This window comes from Grus americana, chromosome 1 (genome assembly GCF_028858705.1).
Source record: "Grus americana isolate bGruAme1 chromosome 1, bGruAme1.mat, whole genome shotgun sequence".
In the NCBI taxonomy this organism is placed as follows: Eukaryota; Metazoa; Chordata; class Aves; order Gruiformes; family Gruidae; genus Grus; species Grus americana.
In genome coordinates this window covers 174,200,893-174,223,522 of record NC_072852.1, presented here as the reverse complement: position 1 = coordinate 174,223,522, position 22,630 = coordinate 174,200,893, and the positions used below count along the sequence as shown (strand labels likewise).

The 22,630-nt window shown below is 42.8% G+C and overlaps 1 protein-coding gene across 14 annotated transcripts in view; it reads right to left on the bottom strand.

Annotated features, from left to right (window-relative positions):
- KLF12 (KLF transcription factor 12) overlaps positions 1-22,630 on the bottom strand; it is a 264,264-nt gene that overhangs the window by 224,684 nt on the left and 16,950 nt on the right. The window contains exon 1 of one of the 14 annotated variants that reach the window (XM_054844731.1): positions 8,636-8,657. The exons of the other annotated variants lie outside the window; for them this stretch is intronic. The gene's annotated coding sequence lies outside the window, so the exon portion shown is untranslated. Of the gene's footprint in view, positions 1-8,635; positions 8,658-22,630 lie in introns of those variants that run through there. 14 annotated transcript variants of the gene reach the window in all.

The window sequence follows — 22,630 nt, the reverse complement described above, 5'->3', positions numbered from 1 at the left end:
AAAATATTTATTGTCAAATGCAAGCTTTTTCTTGTTATTATTTTGTGAATTTAACTACAGAACCTTATACCTTGATGGTCTGAAGATGCTCTAACTCATTTTATTTTGTCCAACAGGCAGAACAAAACAGGGTATTTGGAATGTTCTGATCAAAATTATTTATAATCCAAGAGATGCTTTAAAAACAGGACTTTGGATTTGCTCCTGCCTGATCAGCTCTTATTCATCACCTCCTTGTCCTGAAGTATGTATCGTGTCCCTCAATAATCGCTGAGAATAAAAAGAACCACAACCAAAGTATGTTTAATTCTGAAAACCAAAACACAAAATATATCAAGAGCAAGTTGCGAACTGCTCTCATAAGACTGTTTTTAATTTTAAAAATTAAAAATCCGTCTCTTCTGGATAGTACCCTTCACTGATAAAATAGTTTTTAAAAATATGAGGTATTAAATATATATATTATTTATATTACATATGTGTTTATATATAGGTATATAAAAAATATAAAGTCTGTATGAGACCATCTTCATGCTACAATCTCCAAATTTAATTAATTTCCAAACCAATCATTTCCAGAGCATTAACATTTCAAATGACTAAAGCACACAGTGAGGTGCAGAAGAGTTGAGCAGTTCAGTAACTTGCTATAGGAAGCCTGTCGCAGAAGGAAAAATGCATCGCTAGTCTTCCAGCTGCTTGTCCTGAATCAAAAACAGAGCTTCAGACTTCTTCCATCCAAAAACTGAACTGCTTTGAAATCAAAACAAATGCCACTGTCTTGAAAAAGACTAGGTAACAACTAAATTCAGGCATTAAGCAGCCAAATCTTTGTCACAGAAATTTTAGGTGATTATTTTGTAAAGAGTTTCACAACTGCAGAGACCAATTTACTAAGAGGAAAGCTCCTCTCATAACATTCTGGTCACTGTTTTTTTTTCATGTGTGTTCCTAGGAAAGAAAAAATACGTGAGTCTCAAAAAGGGTTATGTGAATTATTAGTATATTTAAATTGTTTGCCCCAGGCAGGAAAAAAGATCACGCAGTCATAAAAATCTGAAGTCTGCTAACCATAAAGAAAGCAAAATGTAAAAGGTACGAGGATATTTAAACAAATGGAATTAATTCAGGTCCTTTGCTCTGTAGTATCTGAGCATCTTCCAAAAGGATGTAAAGAAACATAACTAACATCTGTCATCTTAAGCTCAGTCTCTCCCAAATCTTTCCTGGGAAAAACCACATGTGCACCGTAGTGTTTGGGGGATTCAGAGTTATTTCATTCTTCTTTGTCCCCCACATGCATCTGCACATTTGTTTATCCTTAGTCATGAGAACATGGATGATTTGAGAATGACCTCAGGGAAGAGGGATGGAGCAGCAAGATCTAGAAGAGTCTGAGCATCATTAAGGAAATAGATGGTCTGTAGCAAGGAACTAAGTAAAAAAAAGGAGGAGGAAAGAGGAGATACAGCTCATATTATCTAAGATGTCTTGCTGTATAAAAAATTCACATGCACTATGTGCATCTTCAGTTTTCTAAAAGGCTAGGAAAAAGATCCAGCTTTTCCAGGCTTTTCTAAAGGTTGTAAGGTACAGTGTCCCGAACATGCTCCTTTCATTTCAACCATCTCTCACCATAAAAGCAGCTCCCCTTATTTTTTCATCAGTATTTTAAGGCAATCACAACCTGAGCATCTGGAAACGTAGCTCAGAGCTTCTAAATTGTTTTCCACAAGAAATGCTCTGCCTCCCTCCCGTGCCCTTGCCATTCTCAAAGCAGTCCAAAATTCCTAGTCTTTGGGATCTGAATCAAAAAAAAGTCAGAGAAGTCTCTTGCTGCAACCCCACCATGTTCAAATGGGAAACGGCCTCAAACAGGAAGACACGACTGCAACGTATTTGATAACAACCACCGGCACCACCTGAGGGGGTGACTTAGGCTTCATTTCATCTTCCAGCAATGTAGGTAATTAAAAAGTAACACAACTGTTAATTGGTTATCCTACCACAGATCTGAACACTTAGAGAGGAGCTATTTATGGTCATCAAGTAATAGAAAGTTAACCTCCCTGTCTTCAGAACAGAAGGCACTCAAAAAGTTAAGTGAGAAATATGATTCACTACAGGGTGTTAAATCGGACAGTCTTAACCATAGGGTCACACAGGCATTGCCATGCTAACAGTCCCTCGGTCACTTCCAGAAAGAAGCTCCTACCATTCAGTTTCAGATCTTCCATGCTTGGACTGTGCCTGGAAAGCAGCGTTTGGTTTGGAAAAGACAAAGATTACAGCTGTCTGCCCAATTTTGAAGCACAGCAAGAGGCAAAAAGGTAACCATGTCCAGAACTGGATTCCTCTTCTCCATCATGACTGTCACCATCACCACCAAAATGCCCTCAAAGATTTTTTTTTTTCCCTTTCCTTCCTAAAAATCAGATTTCACTTAATGATTTGCAATGGTAAACATTCTCGCATCACTACGCTTACATCCCAGAGCTTTCCTTACCGGTATTTCTTTCTTCCCACCACCTGCTCTTTCATTTGGTAAATGGATCATACCTTTCTCACCTGTAGGCAGGCTCTTAAGATGCAGCATATTTCTGCCCTCAGACTTCAAGGTAGGCAGGAGAAGTCACTTTGGCCTTCCAAAAATCAAGTCCTGCTCTGGTCTATCAGAATGTTTTTAAGTTCTAGATCTCAGAGCCCAAACCCAAACAGCCCTCGAATGCCTTTTGAAGGTAAATACTAAAACAGGAAACTCTGGACTGGTAGGTGGGAGCAGCCAAAATAAAAGTTTATCAGAGAATCTGACAAATTTTGCTTAGTAGTAAAGAAAAACCTCGTGGGTTTCTGCTACTTCTAAAAACCATTGGCTTGTGCTCTTACAGGCAGCTGTCACCTGCTCTGGTTGGACTCTGGTTGCATGTGGGGACTGCAAACCTCTTCCTTCCTTCCCGCTGGAGGACGTCTAGAGATGTGGCAGGGTTCAAGACCATGCCCATCCCTCCCCACTACTTATTTCCCACACCCACACTCCCATCTCAAATGGATCCCTCCTCTGGGCCTGCTGATATCTCACCTCCCCTGATCCAAACCAATGCCATCAGGTCTTTGCACTCACTTTGCACCACACATTGCTCGACTTGTGCCACAGTAACAAGAAAGCAAACCCAGGCTTCTTCACCCAGATGAGGTGCTCCTCCAAACCCCTGCTGCTGGGGGTTGGACAGACATAGGCATGGAGGAGAAAGGGGGTCTGATCCCAATGCACCCCTGCCTCCCTCACAGGGCTCTCTCAGGCCACTGCGAATCCTCTGGGCTCAACTTTGTCAGCTGCTGGAGTCTACAGAACCAAAAAAAAAAACCCGACCCCATAAAAAAAAAATGAAACAAAACCTGCACTGTCAGCCAGGATATTCAGAGGAGGCTGGGCTTCTCAGAAGTTAAGCATCCAACTCGAGACATCTTAAAGCGGTTACATTTTACATATGCTATAGCTGTCTTAAAGCTCGCCTTTAAGGCTGGGAAGCACATAATCGAGAAACTTAAAAGACTCTTGTGGCTTTCAGGAGGCGTGGGTGTCAACGCAAAACGGCACTCTGAACTTTAATTCTTCCGTACAAACATTACAAGACTAATTTGCTGTAATAGACTTAATGGTATCACAGCCCCCTACATATTTGCATTGCTCTGCGATATCAAAGTTTTCCAACCCAGCAGCTTCAGATCTGTATCACGGGGGGCAGGGGGACAACAAAAAACCCCCCCAGTTTTAGGCACTTCCCTTGTCTGGTAAATTTACAAACACAAGGCGGCAGCTAGAAACTGTTCAGTGAACTCCCCAAAAGACAAAAACCAATCCAGGTGCAAAATTAATTTCTTAGCACACAAATTACAATGCTCAGTGATCCCCTCTGTTCCTAAGACAGCTAGCCACGAGAGGTTTGTGCTGCGCTCTACAGTAAACAGAGGTCTGAACAAATTCAGAAAGTCCAAAGTCCAGAGCTCCCCATGGAAAATGTGTTGCTAATAACTGGTTTTTAATGTAGGAAGGACTCCAGCTAGAGTAATTTTTCTCATCACAACAGCAGAGGTATCAAAGAGGAAGAGAAAGCGGTTCTTAAACATGTTGATCCCAAGAGATTTATTACATGATATGCCAAACAAAGCCACATAAAAAAAAACCTGTGTGAGGGAATTCCACATTCTCTACAAAGACATCACAAGACAGGGGACTGCAGTCATCACCTCCTCTATAACTCATCAAGACATTTTATGAAAGCAACCGCTACATTTCACCAAGTCAACATGAACCCAGACCACCTGTAACTGCACGTTCTGTGCAAGTGCTGCCCAAGAGCAAGGTATGATATAAAAAGGAGCTAATCTAGTTACTCAGTTACAAAACAAGGTGCAGACCTGCCAGATTCAAGCTCTTTGTTCCCCCCTCCCAGCTAGAGAGTTCATCACCCGCCCAACCCACATGCCATGCTTGTAATTCAACCCCAGCGGTGACCAAAACAAGCCCAAGTCTGCACTTTCCTGACCTCCGAGGAAGCAGATAACATCAGTCAAGTTCAGAACTAACTGTCTGCTAAGTTTCGTCAAATTTCCCTCCGACCCAGAATGCCAAGAAGCACCAAGTAAGAAATAAACTATAAACGTGCAGCAACTAACCCTGCGCTCCTCCTCCCACCCCCGTGCTTTCCTTTCTGCACTGATTTCATGCACCGCGCTTACGCAATTCATCAGCTGAGCTTGCGGCAGGTTAGCAAAGGGCAGCAGGGACAGGCTGCCCTTTTTCTGACTCCCCGGGAGGAGCGAGCAGAGCAAGGAGCCATGCCACGGGCAAAGCAAAAGCAGTGCAGGGCACTGAGCTTTGGCAACCAGGTACCCGGCCCTAAAAGATCAAGGCAAGCCCAGCTCGGAGCTACAAAATGGCAGAGATCTCGTAAAAGTTGGTACTTACATGGAAGAAACAACAGGCAAGACTGAGCCCAGTACCACAAAGGTTCAGCATCCTTTTAAGCATTCACAGGAATGCACCAGAAAAAGATACCCAAGACTAGAAAGGGTAAAGAGATTAATAGGCTGCAGAATGAAAAGCGAACAAAGAAAAACTTCTTTTCAAAGTTGATTAATACCACCTCCTATGTGGAATAATATAGCAGGTTAAAAGCGAAATCCATGCCTCCATCAGGGTAGAGAAAAGATTTGCAGTGGAAAAGCTTGGCCAAAAATTCTTAATTTATCTTTGGCAATTTAACCATTTTCACATAAATGATGTTGAGAAGGCAAAACTGACTGACACTTTGTTTCACAATAACACATCAGCCAAAAATCCTAGCTCATTTGTTATCATAGCCAAAGACTGGCAACTACACTTCCGATGTTTTATGCATAAATATAATCTACCTACACTGGAAAGCACACAGCACATTGGGCTAGGTTCAACCTTGACGGAGGTGTATAACTTCGAGGGATTTCCCTTCACTCAGACAGAAAAACGCATCCCTTGTACAAAATAAAAATTACTGTAAAACTTGAAATTTCTTTGCCAGTTTCAATCTAAATTCCAGGTCAGGCTGCAAGTTAGATGTATTTCTGTGGCATTCAAATGATTACGACGAGATACTATTTCAACAGTTGGATTAATGCAGTCTATCATTTTCAGAAAGCATTTTAAAACAAAACCAAAGTCACTTGATTTCTGCAACAGAACAAAACCACTGACAGGAGAAGTCTTTTATCCTCATGAAGTGAGCAGCAGACTGCCAGGAGCCCATCCTCTCAATTTTGACTGAAACAAACCAAAACAATGGTGGCCCTCCTCTTTCCCCACTTCTCTCCAATATCAATTTCATATTAAAAAAAATAATTGGTGTTTTGGAATTATTTGATCTTTGATCCTTTTTTGTCTTACAGCAACCATGCCAGATGCACAACCAGAAATTTTATTGTTAGTGGGAGACAGAACTCACACATCTCCTTCAGAGAGTGCCTCCCGCTGGTATTTAAATTTTTTTTAACACAAGTTTTCAGCAGCCCTGCCTGCTATTCGTAACGAAAGCCACGGTGGAATCTTTCAGGGCCACCAGCAGTTGTGGTTACCCCACTTCTTATAAACACGGCGGCTTCCTGCCAAGGCTCCCCTGCTACATCAGGTTGAATCATGGCATCCTTCACAGTCATGACCTCCGAACGCAGTCATGCTACAACTCTGTCTAGTTCCATTAACTACAAGTTGCAGTGAGATAGCGCGTCTGTGCCTACCTCCAAAGCAGCCTGCCTCTTCCCTAAGCCAGCTGAGAGGCTGCCAGCACTCCTTCAGGCTGCTTACAGTTAATAGTATTTTCATGTTTCAGAAATAACAGTTTTTGATAATTGCTCGCAATATGAGGTTCATGGTACACCTTTAAATACACTGTGGTGGCAAATACGTAATCCTCAAGGCAGGATCCTATGCGTCATTCGCTTTTCTAACCCTGCAGATACAAGCACGTGAGATAAAGCTCTTGATTAAGTGAACAATAAAGAACAAAAGTGACTTTTTTTTTTTAATCTAGGTGAAAAGAGGTGAATTAAAAAACAAGCCGAGCATCTCATTGCTCTTTGGTGATCCTGTAGTGGATACATTTATTGCACAGTGGGACATTAAATGTGTTTTCCTATATACTGATAAATTATAAATGATGTGTGTCCTACTTCTGCTAGTACCACTTTTCTGATCATCTCTTGCAGGATTGAGTCAGCTAATAGCAGCCTTCTGACCTTTACTTGGTCAAAACATTTCCATTTTGTTGTTTAAATCAAGGATCCTGCCTGCAGCCTGCAATGGTCACCATTTCACCTACCCACAGTGACCCGGTCAGTTCAACAACGGCATCACAGCAGCTTGACACCGAGCCATGTGCATGTGAGGTTGAGACCAGCTTCTTTAGATGACAAACATTGATGTGCCCCTTCAACACTGCTGGCTGAGAGGTTTCCAGCCCCTTCAGATCACTCCACCTACCAAAACCTCAACAGGGTTGAAATGGTGATGCTGTCAATCAGCAAGAAAACAATTTCTGCTGCTGGGGGAGCAAAGGAAGGGAAAATATGACCCACTATCCCTCCCTCACTTACTTGCTGTGCACCTGTACCTCCAGCTGCCTCGGTGCACTGTGTCAGTGGATGAAAATAGACAGGCTTGACAACTTCACTGGCTCTCTCAAAGAGGCCAGTTGGAAGAAGCAGCAGCCTGCTCCTGGGTAGAAAAGGGTGGGTTGATAATTTCCTCCCCTCTGCCAAGTCTGAATGTTCACTTTCATTTTGACTACAGGGGGAAAAAAAGAAAAAAAATTTCTCTTTTGAATACAAAATCTGAAAAATCCATACATGAGCCCAGGCCTGGCGAGCAGAAAACCTTCATGAGCGTCATCTGGTTCTGCAGAACCTTATCTTCTCTATGAGAAAACCTAAAAGTTATGATTTCAGAGATACCCTTCCAAACACAAGCAAGCATATAGTGAGGCAATGAGCTACAGAAACGCTCCTAGTGCTGCTGTTGTATCTCCCTATGCTGCTTCAGACCAAAAGCGGTCTTGCCTAGAAAACCTGGGGGCAAACCCGAAAACCGACAAGCAAGCCTAAATCTCACACTACTGCTACTCTGTCATAATGCATGTAGACCCTGGAGAGGCAGACTAACAAGAAAGATGTAAAGAGCTATGGGTCACAGCAAAATCCAAGAGGATAATTAAGCAAAGTTTGCAGGAGTGGAAGTGCCCAGAACACCTGTGATGCACCCAGGAGTTGGGGGAGATGGAGATTCAGCCTGCTAAGCAGTACAAAACACTCAAGACGACAACTTAAGTTAAATAAACTTTCTTAAATAAACTTAAATGCATACCAGCAAGTTCATCGTAAGAAGATCTGTGTCGGTAAGCTTTGCTCCAACAAGACCATAAATCACTGGATGATATTTTACAATCGATGCTTTACATCTCAATGCACAAATCAGCACCGCTGCATCCCCACCCCCAACCGCCCAAGCCTGCAGAGCTGCTTTTTGGGGGGATTGCCAAGCCAGAGAGGAGCAACCTGGAATTGCATTTACAGATCAGGTGGCACAGTCAACACGCTTTTTTCGGCCCATGACCACTCCACACCTTTTCAGTATCAGATTAGCAAGGACATGAGGCACCCGTGCAAGATTTCAAGCAGGGCCCAGATGTGGTCACGATGCAGACAGAAAACATCACTGCTCTGGCAGTGGTCATCGATGCCAATACCACACGGGTCATTTTCCAAATCATCACTTCAGATGCTTCAGAGCCATTGCTAAAGCTGCTAGGTTTTGGAGGCTCTCTCATTCAAAGTCAAAATGACTAAGAGGCTTTCAGAAATTTTAACTCATGATTTATGTCCAGAAATAAAGACATGGGTGGTTTGAATACACAATTCTGCTTATTTATGACAGCCCTCCTATTGGTACAACAGCACATAAATACTAGTACGGCGGTCACACACAGAGATCAGTTCTGAAAGGCACTTCTGGAAGGTCATAAGAGGACCAACCTGCTTCCCCCAAAATGAACATCTACTAGCAGCATCTCAGGGGTAGAATGCTCCCCCCAGCACATCCCCTCACCAGAGTGTCTGTGGGCTGTCACAATGCAGGAGTATAGCCTACGTCTCTGCCATCGATGGTCTGAAGTTGCAAAGGAAGAGCCTTCTGAAGAAAGGAGGGAATTACACTAAAAGGAGGAATAGTGATAGAAAGAGAAAGAAAGAGAAAAGAAAAAAGAGCATCAAGCCCAAATACTTTTTTTTGTGGTTTGTTCTTCATTCATTTTTAAAACAGAGTTATTTGTTACATACAGGAGGCGGACCAAAATCCAACGTGTGTCACATGGAGTCAGCAATTTTACTACAGAGAGGAAGCTGAACATATTTATTGGACTTCGACAGGCCTGGAGTCCAATCCCATCACTAATTCCCATCTCCTGTCTGATCTTTAGGTGTTTAGTCTCTCGAGCTTTCCTGCCGCCACTGAAAGGGAGTACAACTCATCTGGGTTGGAGCTTTCTGCCTGCATCCCATATTTGGTAACATGGTATTCCAAGTTTTTAATCCTTTGTTCCAAGTTTTTAATCCTTTAGCCTTCAAAAACCTCCTTTTAGATGGAATCAAGGAATTTGGGAGAGGGCTATAACAGAGAGCAGGAGCTCCTCAGGGTGAAGGACTGAGGAATGTTCCACTGAAAGACCAAGAAGCGCCACAAAGGGGTCTTTTCTAACCCAGATGAGCCATTTGCAGATCTCTGACAAAAATAAACCAAATGGAGATATTCAAAACCTGTCTGGACACAATCCTGTACAACCTGCTCTAGGTGAACCTGCTTGAGCAGGGAGGTTGGACTAGATGATCTCCAGAGGTCCAACTCTGACCATTCTGTGATTCTGTGAAATAAAGCAGATGGGTTGCCACATGACAAGGAAAACTCAGTAGACAGGTCACCAGAAGAGCAATAGGAAGATCCTCAAGTACAGAACTACAAACAGGTTATAGTTCAATGCATGAATGAAAAGCAGATGGAGCTCTTAGACTCAGTACAACCCCAAAATACCTGGAAGAACCTGTGGGAAGAAATCCTTTTTTAGTATTTTAAAGCGTCTGCTCTGCACACAGCAGAGACAAACCCAACAGAACAAACCACCTCAACTTGTGCTTACAGGTAAACCTTTGCAAGAAGGGGTTCCTAAGGAGATATTTGTACTTTTAACAAAACAACCATTACTTACTGTAATGTTTTTCGGCTATCCTGTGAAAGCAGTCTTCTGTATAGCTGCTAAGAGACTTCTGTGAACACTCTCACAGGTTGTACCTTTTCTGTGAATACTTCTGAGAGTTTTATGCTGAAAAAGAAACTAATCCCAAGCTGACAGCCCAACAGCATAGGTGGAAATTTCAGCAGCAATTCATTTGGTAGGTTATTTGCAGATGAGTGCTACCCAGAGTCAGGATGGCCACAGCTCAGAATGCAGCAGAACTGCTCAGATGTCTCCAGCCATGTTGGCTGTCAGAGTAGCACCAGATCACTGCAAGACTAAGGTGAAGCAAGCTTTGTACATCACCTGGAAACTATTACTAAAGGAAAGCACACATGGTGATACCATCAATTAAATACTACAGCAGTGTGGGGAACTGCTCACCAAGGAATCATTTCACACCAGTCACACCCATAGCCTGCTGAAATGGCTCAGTGGCACAAACGATGCCAGTGATACAATCCCAGGCTGACATTGCAACTGGGCCACTGAATGCAGAGATACTAGCCAGGAAAAGCAAGTAACACTTCTTCTGAGGGCACAGAGACTCTGCTGGAGATACATCAACCTCCTAGCAAAGGAGAGAGGTCAGTGGCAAGGTTTACAAGCCTTTCACGGCAGGGAAGAGAGAGACACAGAAACAGCAGCTGGGAAGGAATGCAGCTGCAACAAGCGACAGCACTCAGGAGAGGGAAGGGAGTTCCTCGGGGAGGCAGCAAGTCAGGCTGGCCAACCTTGCTAAGCCTACATACCGAAATCTCCACGTGCTTTGAGAAGCACAGAACACATACCTCACACCTCAGAGGAGCTGGCGGGGAGATGACAATGGATCTCCGGAGGTCTAATTTCTTCAGCGCTGGACACAGCGCTCTGTGTGAGGGGGTCCAGCAGCGTCAGCCTCGGCAGAGCCTGTTGGCTTGCCTCCTCCTACAGCTGTGCGTTCACATCACCCAAAACCCCCATCCCAGCACAGCCCTGCTTCTGGACACGCGATGCGGTTGCCTCACAGAAGTTGCACGTGAACCATGTGTACTGATCCAATCACTTCGGCATAGTGATCTATCTTCTCCTTGCCACCTGAAACAGCCCAGCTGAAAACTGCTGACAGTGCACAGAGGAAGGGATGGGCTAGGGCTTTCCTGCAGTCTCCACAAAAAACTCAGTTACATGTTCCATCTGAGCATCAGTGCATGAGTTTGCTGATGCTCTGCCCAGAACACCAAACCCACCGGCCACCTGGTACTGGATTACCTTACTGGGTACTTCAAGGAAGCCTGAACACAAACTTAAATTATCACTTTATCAGTGCTCTAAAAATAGCTGGGGGGAGGGTCCATCCACAGAGAAAAATAAAAGCTATTTAGAAGAACAATGCTCTGGCAATCACCTCGCATTCACTGCACATGGGAGAAGAAATCTATCCTTTATGAGCTGCTCTTGGGAATAAAGAAAATTCATGAACTTGCCCGATAAGCTTTTCAGAGGGAGGAGAAGACGACAACCATTTTATGCCCCTTTACCAGTCAGGACTGAATACACCTAGGAGTGGGAGAAGGGAAAACATGAGGGAATGAATCTGATTTAGAAAGAGATGGATCAGAAGTGGTGAAGAAATTCAGAGGAAAAAAAAGAAAGAAAAAAGCAAATAAGTATTTCATTGAATAACTCCACTAAATCATGGAACAGAAGAACAGGAATTCAGAGCAAAAGGAACGAAAAGGGTGACTGAAGAGAAGATGTTCACATGCTACTTACCTCAGTGCCTGACTTATTTGATAACCATCCCTTGCACATTATGCAAATTGAGTTTTCAAGAAACCTTTATCCTTTACTCAGGCCTTGTTGTGGGGATACATCAAACACCACAACTATAGTACTCCTAGGGTTTTTTTTATTCAACGTTTTCTGCATTATCCTCCTCCAACAAGAGGAGGATAATGCAGAAAAAAAGGCTACCTCAACTTGTGCTATAAACTAAGGGTGACGTTCAGTTCACCTGATATTAGCTATCTAAACACTTTTAACTAAAGCTAACAGTCCAAGGCTCCTTCTGTAGTCAAGGAAAAAGACTACCGCCTCCAGACAGCAATTTCATAGGATAGAATCAGTTAGGTTGGAAAAGACCTCTAAGATCATCAAGTCCAACCATAAACCTAGCACTGCCAAGTCCACCACTAAACCATGTTCCTAAGCACCACATCTACACGTCTTTTAAATACCTCCAGGGATGGTGACTCCACCACCTCTCTAGGGAGCCTGTTCCAATGTCTGACCACCCTTTCAGTGAAGAAATTTTTCCTAATATCTAACCTAAACCTCTCCTGGAGCAATGTGAGGCCATTTCCTCTTGTCCTATCACTTGTTGCTTGGGAAAAGAGACCAACACCCACCCCACCACAACCTCCTTTCAGGTAGTTGTAGAGAGCGATAAGGTCTCCCCTCAGCCTCCTCTTCTCCAGACTAAACAACCCCAGTTCCCTCAGCTGCTACTCATAAGACTTGTGCTCCAGACCCTTCACCAGCTTCATTGCCCTTCTCTGGACACGCTCCAGCACCTCAATGTCGTTCTTGTAGTGAGGGGCCCAAAACTGAACACAGTATGGGGGGCGCGGCCTCACCAGTGCAGGGTGAGTACAGGGGGACAATCATTTCCCTAGCTCTGCTGGTCACACAGTGTTTCCTGCTGGGAAACACGTACCATCAGACTCACAAAGTATTTCCACTTCTGAAATGCGCCGCAGGGGTACTTCTGAGTAGAAGAGGGGAGAATGAAGCTGATGGGCAACACTCAAACTACTGTGATTTGCTGCAGTACCTTTAACAAACTGCACTCAATTAATCTCCTCTGGCTTCTTTCCATCACATTTTATCAACTTATTCAAAGTGAGCATTAAAAGCTCTTTAGTACCTTGCTACGTTTGTTACTGCTGAGCAGAAGTAATTGCCAAGGAAGATATCTATCTGCCAGAGCCTGCTCATGCCTGAGACGGTGGAGGTCATGTTCTGGAAGAGTTCGACTTTGAACTTTTCCAAGTTTCTAATTCCCACTGAAGTTACACACATGCATAAGACAACTGAACAGCACAGAAAAACAGAAGTGAAAATCAGAGATGCAGCAGAGCCACCACCTACCCCAGAACAAGTTTTACTTTTGAAACTATCTGAGCAATTGTAGGAATTTGTTTACCCCATTTTCAAGTCATGCATCTGAAAACCAAAGCTATCAGTTACCATCGGTGAAGATATAAGTGATCCCCGACATACATGCTGGCCCTCACATGCCCGATGCTGCTTCCCCTCTCCCACTCGCTCCCTCCCCAAAAGGTGTATGGAAGCACTAAGAGCTCCTTGAGGAAATTCTTTGTCCAGGATGTTTTCTCTAAAAACAGTCCACAACTGACTTTTTTGACTCCTAACGCAGTGGGATTTGATTTCAGTACCTCAGCTGCTGCATGAATCAGAGGGGCAGGGGCAAGCTTTGAAGCGCGGCCATGCAGGGGCTGCCTCGCAGGACACCAGGAGCTCCAGCACACAAAGCACCAGCACCACTGAACCACAGGGACCAAACCATTAGAGCACATCACAGAAAACACCTCAGACCTGGAACCAGTCCTGGGCAAGTCAATCTTGTCTGAAGATATCCTTACACATGCAGTAATGCAGACAAAAACCAAAAAGGCAAGCATTTAACTGCTGATGGCATTTGCAGGCAAAAATGTGACTAGAAGCCTACTTTTTACATTTCTTGTTCAACTATACATGTTATTGCATAAGAGTCAAGCACCGTGTCAAGTACCTAATGTCACTTCATAGCCTCCTAAAGCTTTGTTAAGCATGAGGACTTGCAGGCTATTATCAACAATACCATAAACTCTCCAGACTTCTGCAAAAACCTCCCAACTGCCCTTAAACTGTTAAAAAACCTCCCCCCCCCCCCCCCCCGCCCCAGGGCTGTAAAGCCAGCAGGACCAATCCTGCCTCCAAGCATTCCACCCATCTATAGAGCAGGCTACAGCACCAGCACGAGAAGCGTGCTGAAAGCACAGCGGCTGGCTACCAGCGTAGCTGATGAACTCTCCAACTTTTAGAGGACCTGGGGAGCAAATCCTTACCTCAGTGCCTCCAGTTCCCCCTCACCTCTCCTCCCCTCGCCCAGAGTCTGGCAATTTTAAATCTTTTTCAGGTTTTACTGATGGGTTGGTTAGCAGGTTGCCGGGGTGTTTGGTTTTTTTGAGCACCCATCATTAAGCACAACTCCAGATTAAGTCCTTACACAGTAGGACTCAAAGTCTACAAAGACAGACACAGTAGAGAGAGACACAGAAGATACTCATCACACAATAAGGGAATAAGTTATATCCTTGAAAAATAAAAAGTTTGAGCAAAGATGACAAATGCATGTATCCTTTGGGCCGGATACCAACCAGTGCCGTGAATGAAATAGGAGGAAAATGAATGGCCATAAACAAGAACAAGACATGAGGGAGGGAAAAAACAACTGTAAAGGGTTGTAAAGAGTTTTAAAAGGTAAGGGAAAAGCCATCATGAAGCATCTCAGGTAGATTTGATGCAAGGAGCTGCTTTCTGAGTAGAAACAAGAAACAAGAGTAGGTCAAGAAGAGCAAAGAACCAGCGAGAGCGGTGAACCATCACTGCTATGGGCTCGTTTGGTGTACAAGCACCAGTTGTACTGAAATGACAAAACCCAGAAAAGAGTAAGGCAGTTCTTGTACAGTACAGTGACAATCAAATGAAGGATGGGTGAAACACACAGAAAAGACTGTGTGTGTATATATATATAAAGAAAGTATAATACAGAGAGATTTATATATACACACATGATATAGTGCATTTTGTAGTCACTTACGAGAGGGATTTGTCCACCTTTGAACTTTCTTTTCCATGATGCTGATGTGCTGAGACCTGGGTTGCTTTTCCACTTGTTTAGACTTGTTTGGGGCTTTTTCTTCCTTTGTGATAAGTATCCCCCTCATTGCTCTCCTACGTGTCTGCTTGTGTCTGTCTACTACCAGCTGGTTTACTCTTAAGACTGTGAGGAGTTTGTTTGTGGACCACCCATCAAAAGGGGGATTCTGACCTATGATCAGGGCTAGTACAAATAAAACAAATTATTTGAAAATGAAACATTTGTGATGCATTTGTGGACAATATTTTCCAACAGAACAAGAAAAGCACAGCTCAACTCTGTGATGATGCAGAACCACTGATTAACATAATTGAATAGCTTTTGTGCTCTCCAAGCAGATGAAACAATTTACACTCAGAGTCTTTGGACAGACCCAAATGAGGAGATCAGTTTCTCTTCAAAGGAACTACCCATGTACTCTGTGTTATTCTCCATGGCCTTCTGATCAGGCACTACTGTTTGTTAGTAAAACTGAAGTGTGCGTTGGGTACTGATTTAATTATAACAAACCTGTATGAAAGATCTCAGCGAACAGGTTGATCATAGTATTCATACACTTTCTGAAAGACTTACTGAACAGCAATAATCCATTTGGATGCACTGTAACTCTGATATAATTCAATGTAAAGAGAGAAAAAATAGTTTTAAAACTTCACTTTTCGAATTTCGGTTTAACAGAGTACTGATTAACTAAACACAAATACGGTAAGCATTCATTTATTCAGTATCTAGAGAAAAAGATCAAAATTGTTCTTCCTCACTTCACTCTAGTAGAATCACCGACAGAAATCACATACTCCCCAAAGTCGGCCTCTCCTAGATTTCAGCTCCTTCTCACTGCTATGCTACAATTTGCAAAAGTGAAAACCTGAAATGCATTTTCATCTGTTTGAAGCCATTATCCAGGTAAAATTCATAATTCTTTAAAAGTGACATGGTGTGAGGTGCATCTCATACCATTCACAGTTTGTACAAATGATAATGAAGGGACCACTTTTTGAAAAAGGATAACTGCTACCTCCTTGGCATTGACATTAAACCAAGCTTCATGCCTGTGAGCAAAAAGGCAAAGGATGCAAAGCTAGTCATTTCTCTGGTTGCTTCTCAGTTCACTCCCAGATGTGGAAGGGTAATAGTTGTCTCCAGTTACTTATGCAAGAACTTTTAAGCACAGCCATCTATAAAGAATGCTTCTCGTAACTATCCTATGTTTATTTACAAATACATGCACACCATTTTTCAATGTCTCCATATGAAAACTAATACCAGCAGCTGAACTGTTTCAAAAGCACACAAATATTTTCAGTACCCAACTTCAGATACCCTGTGGGTAAATTTTCAGACTAACTTCACTATTTCAGTATCTGAGCCTGAAACAACTCTGCACCTCTAGACCACAGCCAGGCCGTCTCAAGCCAAACTAACATAACCTCCAGTTTTAGTACCTTTATGAGAATGCTCTTCTCCCTCAAGTATTATCATCAGTATTTGAGTAAGTAAAGAATGAACACTAAGACCATTTCCCAGATTCATACAGACAACCCATACCAGGGATGGAAAGGGAAAGCCCCTGTCCACACTCCCTAGTCTTTATCTTCCTCTGCACGTTATTGCATCGTTAATTTACACCAGAGATGGGAAAGAGGGGTTAGAGAAGTCAGTCACTGTTAAGTGAATTTTGAGAAGGCTGTTGCCCAATTACCTGGTTAGATTTCAAATCCCAAACAAGAAAGGACAGTGTAACAAGGCCACAAAAAAAAGAGAAAGAAATTGTACACAGAGACTAATTAAGAGGGAATACCTGGCAACAAAACAGAAGGAACTTCTAAGTCTTATAAAGAATGCAAGGGTAAGCTTGAATCAGTAGTTTCTCCTACATATTGTACTCAGGCGAGATGAACAATGCTGAATTCCTATATTTTCCCAGTTTTGAATGTTTTTTCTTCTTCCCGTTGAAGTTACCTATTCTCTTACACAGTGAAATGAAAGCAGACAACGTACCAGAATTTGTATTTCATTCCTTTGGTATCACCTGCATTTTTTAAGACAATGCACTTACACACATGAGTAGAGGCCTCTATTTACCTGCTGCACTTTTACTACTGATGAGGAAGCAATCTCAGCTCAAATTTTCAAGTATGTTAAAGGAAAAAAAAAATCAACTTCTTTTAACTGGAAACCCAGACACAATGATAAACCAGGAAAATGAGCAATTTGTATGTGTACAGCCATCTATACACACTTAACTAAGCACCAAGTCTTCATAGCCCTGAAGAAAAGTTGGCTTTAAGTATCTAAGTAAAAAAGTCAGCAAAGGAGGCCCCTAGAGCATCTACAAACTACAGGATTTTTCACTGTTATAAATCCAAACAATATGATGAAACTACGAAGGAATAATTTCAGTTTAGCTACCATGACATTCAGGACACACTGACTGAAAGAACACGCTCCCCAGGCAAAAAGCTGCTAGTGACAAAAGTGGGTATCCACTTGTACTGGAAGTGAAACTCTACCATGCAATGTCCCTGCTGCTTGCAAAGTAAAGGACCTGATTTTTTTTAAAAGCACAGTTGCTTCAGAAAAATCCCTGTTTAGATTTTTGCTGTTTCAGATTTTGACATGCAGTGCTTTACTTCCTCTAATAGATACACTATCTACTGTGTAAACAGCGAGAGCTTCACTGTTTAAACTTCAGTAAATCCAAGATTAACACTTTTTTTTTTCCCCCTATGCCACAATTTTTTTGTCTATTTGTATGGCACCTCCACTCCAGTGCCTGAGTGGTTCACAGCGCCATGCTCTCCGGACCTCTGCAAGGACAGAACTACTTCTGCTGCTCAGCAGAAAGGGAGACAGAGACAGGAGAAAAGTGCCAGATGCAGCACGGGTGCACAGCTCTGGGCAAAGAGCTGCTCTTACACCCAAACAACACGGGCGTACCCCTGCAGAGGCACAGGCTCTTTAGCTGTGAATTACAAAACCTGAAAATGAGTATTTTCAGTATTCGCCATGCACAGAAGGCCGGCGGTACCCTAGCACTGCCGACACAGCACTTGCCAATAGTTTAACTCTTCTGAGAAGCGCAACCTTACTCCCTCATTCCCCAGCACTATGTGAATACACCTGGATCTTGCTGTCCTTGAGTCTTCTCTGTTATTATTTGTTATTCTCCTGAATAGCTTGTTGGCAAGTGGGAACCCAACCAGTTCTTATACTCACTAGAAAGCCTCCAGATGCCATGGCCCCCTCTGCCTCCCATTAGCCTCACACCAAAAGCCACTCCTTTGGTCCTCCATCAATTCCTGCAGCACTCCTTTCTTACTTGCTCCTTCCATAACTCTTCCCCCCTTTAGTTGAATGACTGGTTCAGTTAAAAAAAAAAAAAAAAAAAACCCACACAACAACAAACAAACACACCACACACAACTTTAGCTCAGGAAGAAGCAGATGCTCCCCCTCCCTCCTCTCCATTCCCACCTCCATCTCACCTCACCACACACAGAGAAATACTTATAACGATGCAATTAAGACCAGATTCCTAAGTCTTGTCCCCATTCCTAAACCTTGTCCCCAAAATCTCAACATTCGTAAGTTTGGGACTGTCATTATGACTGAGGTGCACTGTGGGGTACAAGCTGCCTCTAGTGAGCCTGGAGAATGGTGTAAGTTCTTATGTATATAGCAAAGTCATCTTTCTTGGAATCAGGGCCAACTGCTCTTAACCAGCTTCACTCTTGTTTCTATATGACCACACCAGCTGCATTCTATGTGCAACCTTCATGTGTTGCAAAGTGATTTTCTTGACAACATGTTCATGTGTACATTCTACAGTATTTCACAACACCTTTAATTTTTCAGTTCAGAAAAGCTGGCAAAGCAAACACATTTCTCATTTTGCACAGACATGCTTCTGCAGTTTGCTAACTGAGGAGGATGCCTGCCAGTATGTCAGATTTTTAATTTTTTTTTTTAGAGTACATTAAATCTGGGCTTTTTTCCACAAGACTCCCTTTGCCACATGAATCTTCCCTTCTTAAACCCAGCATTTCCTATTGTCTCAAAACCTTCACCATTTACATATGCCCAGTCTGTTATATTGCTGTTTGGTTAATTTATTTTCAAGTCGTACAGGGTGTAGATTTAAATCCAGACCAAGTAAATCTGACACACACGTCAAGAATAATTAGTTCCTTTCAGTCAGTAAGGAGGACTCCGTGGGATTTGCCAATTCCACCATAAGTTCTCTTCCTCGCCCTTTCCTCTTCTTCAGAAGCCATTTGCCCACTGGGTCTAACCTCCCCGGGCAGTCTGCGGCAATGACAGCTTCGTGACAAACACACACTGGAAGACATGGAAGAGCTGATTCTGATTCAAAGGAGATGACATCTCCAACTTACCTCCATACTAACTTCTCTCATTTAGAATCACAGAGCAGGTTGGGTTGGAAGAGACCTTTGAAGATCAGCTAGTCCAATCCCCCTGCCATGGAGGGACATCTTCCACTAGGTCAGGTTGCTCAAAGCCCCATCCAAGCTGGCCTTGAACACTGCCAATGGTGATTTCAACACCAGCGTGAAGAATGTCTTGCCATGGAGCTGAAAACACAAGTCTCCATCTTTCCTCCAGCAGAAATAGCTCTTTCTTTCTTTCATCACATCAGGCTACAGAGAATTCAAGTGCTCAGTCCAGAAAGCTTTAACACCTTGTAGCTCTCATGCCCAGTCAGAGAACCAGCTGATAGTCAGAGATTCACACACATTAGAGGCTGAAGGCAAGTAAGAAAGATGTATTTACTTTCTACTTGAATTGATATTTCTCTTTATCTGCAACTAATGTCATCTCTCAGTTCTTTCATCACCTTACTCCCAGAAGTCAATAAAACCTACGGTAAGAGCTAACATATCTGAGGACTGACACTGATGCTGTATTGGACCTGCTCTGGAGCTACCACAAGGCTGAGAGATTCTCTGAGCCTCCAGTACTATAAAAGCAACAGTTAAATAAATATCACATGGCTATTTCTAAAACCTACCTATACTTGCTACAAACAACAAGGAGTCTAAAGCTGAAAATAATATCAATATTCTGCCAGAAAAACACTGAACATTTAAAGTTCCCCTGATGTTTCTACGGAGCTGAGTTTCCGCAACTACCAATTTACTGGTGACACCCTAGAAAATCAGAAGAAATTGGAAAAGAGCAATAGGTCTAAGGGTATATTTTTCCCCAACTGCTGCCTTAGAGGTTATGTACTTTACTTATATGGCTACTGTTGTAATCACTTAAAGTGAGTGATATTCAGAAGACTTCATATTATGAAAGAACCCGGAATAATCCTCCCTCTTCAAACAAAAGCAATATCACACTATATCTCATACATTTCCATCTTTTATTTCCATATTCGGAGAATTCTCTGTAAACCTTCACTGCAGTTATCCCTTCTTCCTTCTAAGTAACTACCAGTGACTTCTCTCCAGCTGTGGTGCTTAGGGACATGGTTTAGTGGAGGACATGGCAGTGCTAAGTTAACAGTTGGACTTGATGATCTAAAAGATCTTTTCCAACCTAAATGATTCTATGATTTGGAGGCATTTATCTTACAAACTGAATTTCATACTGCAGGACTGATTGTATTGGCCCAATGGCTTCACATAAAAACAATCATAATTTTAGCAGAACTTTTATGCTGCAAATCCTTGTTCTCGTCTTGACTCACTTTGCAGTAATCCATGTAGTTTATTTGGTTACACAAAGAACCACAGTTCATTTGACATAATTATCTTCCTTTTCTGTTAGTATCTATGTTTGGCATCCTAAACTACCATACTCACTTTTTTTTGATGCATGTTCACAATCCTCAGCGAATGACTCTGTATACCTGCCGTTCTGCCTTCAGCCATACAAAACTCTACCTTCTCCTTTGATTATCTGCAGACTTCAAAACAAGCAAAAAAAAAAACCCACCCCACCCTAAGACTCATCGAGCACTTCCCTTTCTCAGTCTTCTTTCTGCAAACACCAACCAAGAAATCTTTTTTTCTGATTTACTGACCTACTCTTCAGCTTAACACTTCTGTACACAAGTTGCCAATAGCACGAGTCTCCAAGGGATTCTGCATCATTGCCATTTTCCACTATGTCTTTTCTACACACTCACTTTCTCTCTTCCCAATTCCCTCCTCCCGTTCATTAACTTGTCTGCCATCTCACAGCCTCTGCCACTGTAATCCATAGCCATTGTAGGTGGCAAGTCACGACCAAGCTGCCTTCATCTGCTAGAACCAGCCACTGAAAAGTAATACAGCTGAATCCTTCCTTAGCACCCACATCAAAGACAGACATCCTTGTAACCTTCAGCATGTTAAGCATTATTTATAGAAGCATTAAACAAAGCCTTTCTTCTCAGTTAAACTGGCTTGATGAGAAAAGCAGCATTGCTCAGCCCATGCACAGAGGGCTTTTGTGGTCTGCTATTTGCTCTTAACGTTAAGTCCCACAAGACATATAGCCCATAGATATAGCTGTCTCATCTGTGACATGCTGACCTACAAGTTTCAGTGGTCCTTGCTTGCCTACGCTACCAACGCCTCTGGACACTTAGGGACTGACCCCTACAGGGACTTGGGCAGCCACCCACCTACATCCCATCTCCTACTTGCAGTGTAAAATCCTCCTGCAGCCCCAGATGTAGGCAGATCTAGACTCATCCTGCCTTAATTAATGTAGCCACATAAGGCTACCTTAGGCCACTCGCCATAAATGCCACTCACCATAAACACCTTTATAATAACCAGGCAAGCCACAGTTTGTAAGGAGTAATAACATTTTGCATAAAATATGTACTACATTTTGGGGGAAAAATCCAGCAATTTGAGACACACACAGTCTTATCCAGGTCTAAGAAAGAAGTGCAGGTTTGCATGCTCATGTTCTTTCCATGAACATCATTTGTTCACCATAATACATCATATCTCCTTAAAATACGTGCTCTGCCATCTTCTCACAGCCGTGAAACAACCAGCGCTACAGCCAGCGGACAAACACACATGGGATGGGCTTTTCCCCAGGGAAATCCAACATCTCATCTCTGCTCTGGAGGCGTTCCTCTGGATTAAAAACACTAGGGACATAAGGCTGCTACACTCCTAACTTTGGGAACGGCTAGAGGTGCTTTCCTGGCATCCAACCACCTGGTCCACTCCTGCACAGCCATAGCAGTTTTGGGGGATGAACTGGGAAAATAACCCGAGTTAAGAATAAATCAGTAAAACCCAGGACGTTAGGGCAGTTTTTTGATCCAATCCAGTCTGCTGACAGTGGCGGCAGAATGAGCGCCCGGGGGGGACAGGCACCACAGGAGATGGGTGGGAACAGGAACTGCAGAAGCCAGCACTGACACTAAAGAGAAGCACAAATAAAACCACAGCCAGCAGCACCTCGATTAGATTGACTGAGCCAAGGCCTGTTCCTCACTAACAAGCGCACAGAAGCAATCTCTATCCACTCTGTATACAACTTAGCACTCGTAACATGTATGTAACACTCTGCTATGTGCTTTTTCTCCCATACGGATTCCCCTTTCCACACCCCCCCCAGCATGAAACTAACACCAGCTTCAGGATAATCTAACACCCCGCTCCACGAATAAAGGAGCTTTCATTTTGAAAACCTTAACAAGCCCAGCAAGACCAAATTATGACCAGCAGCCTTTAAAAGTAAGTGCATATGAAAATTCCTATACAATAAAAATAAGTTATCCAGTAATTTATTTAGGCTTATCACACAATCTCTTGCATAAACATAACAAAGAGCATTCAAACCACTCTCCATGGAGTTTAGAAACATTTACAAGACATGAACGATGATTTACAGTGTCTAACTCCACCAA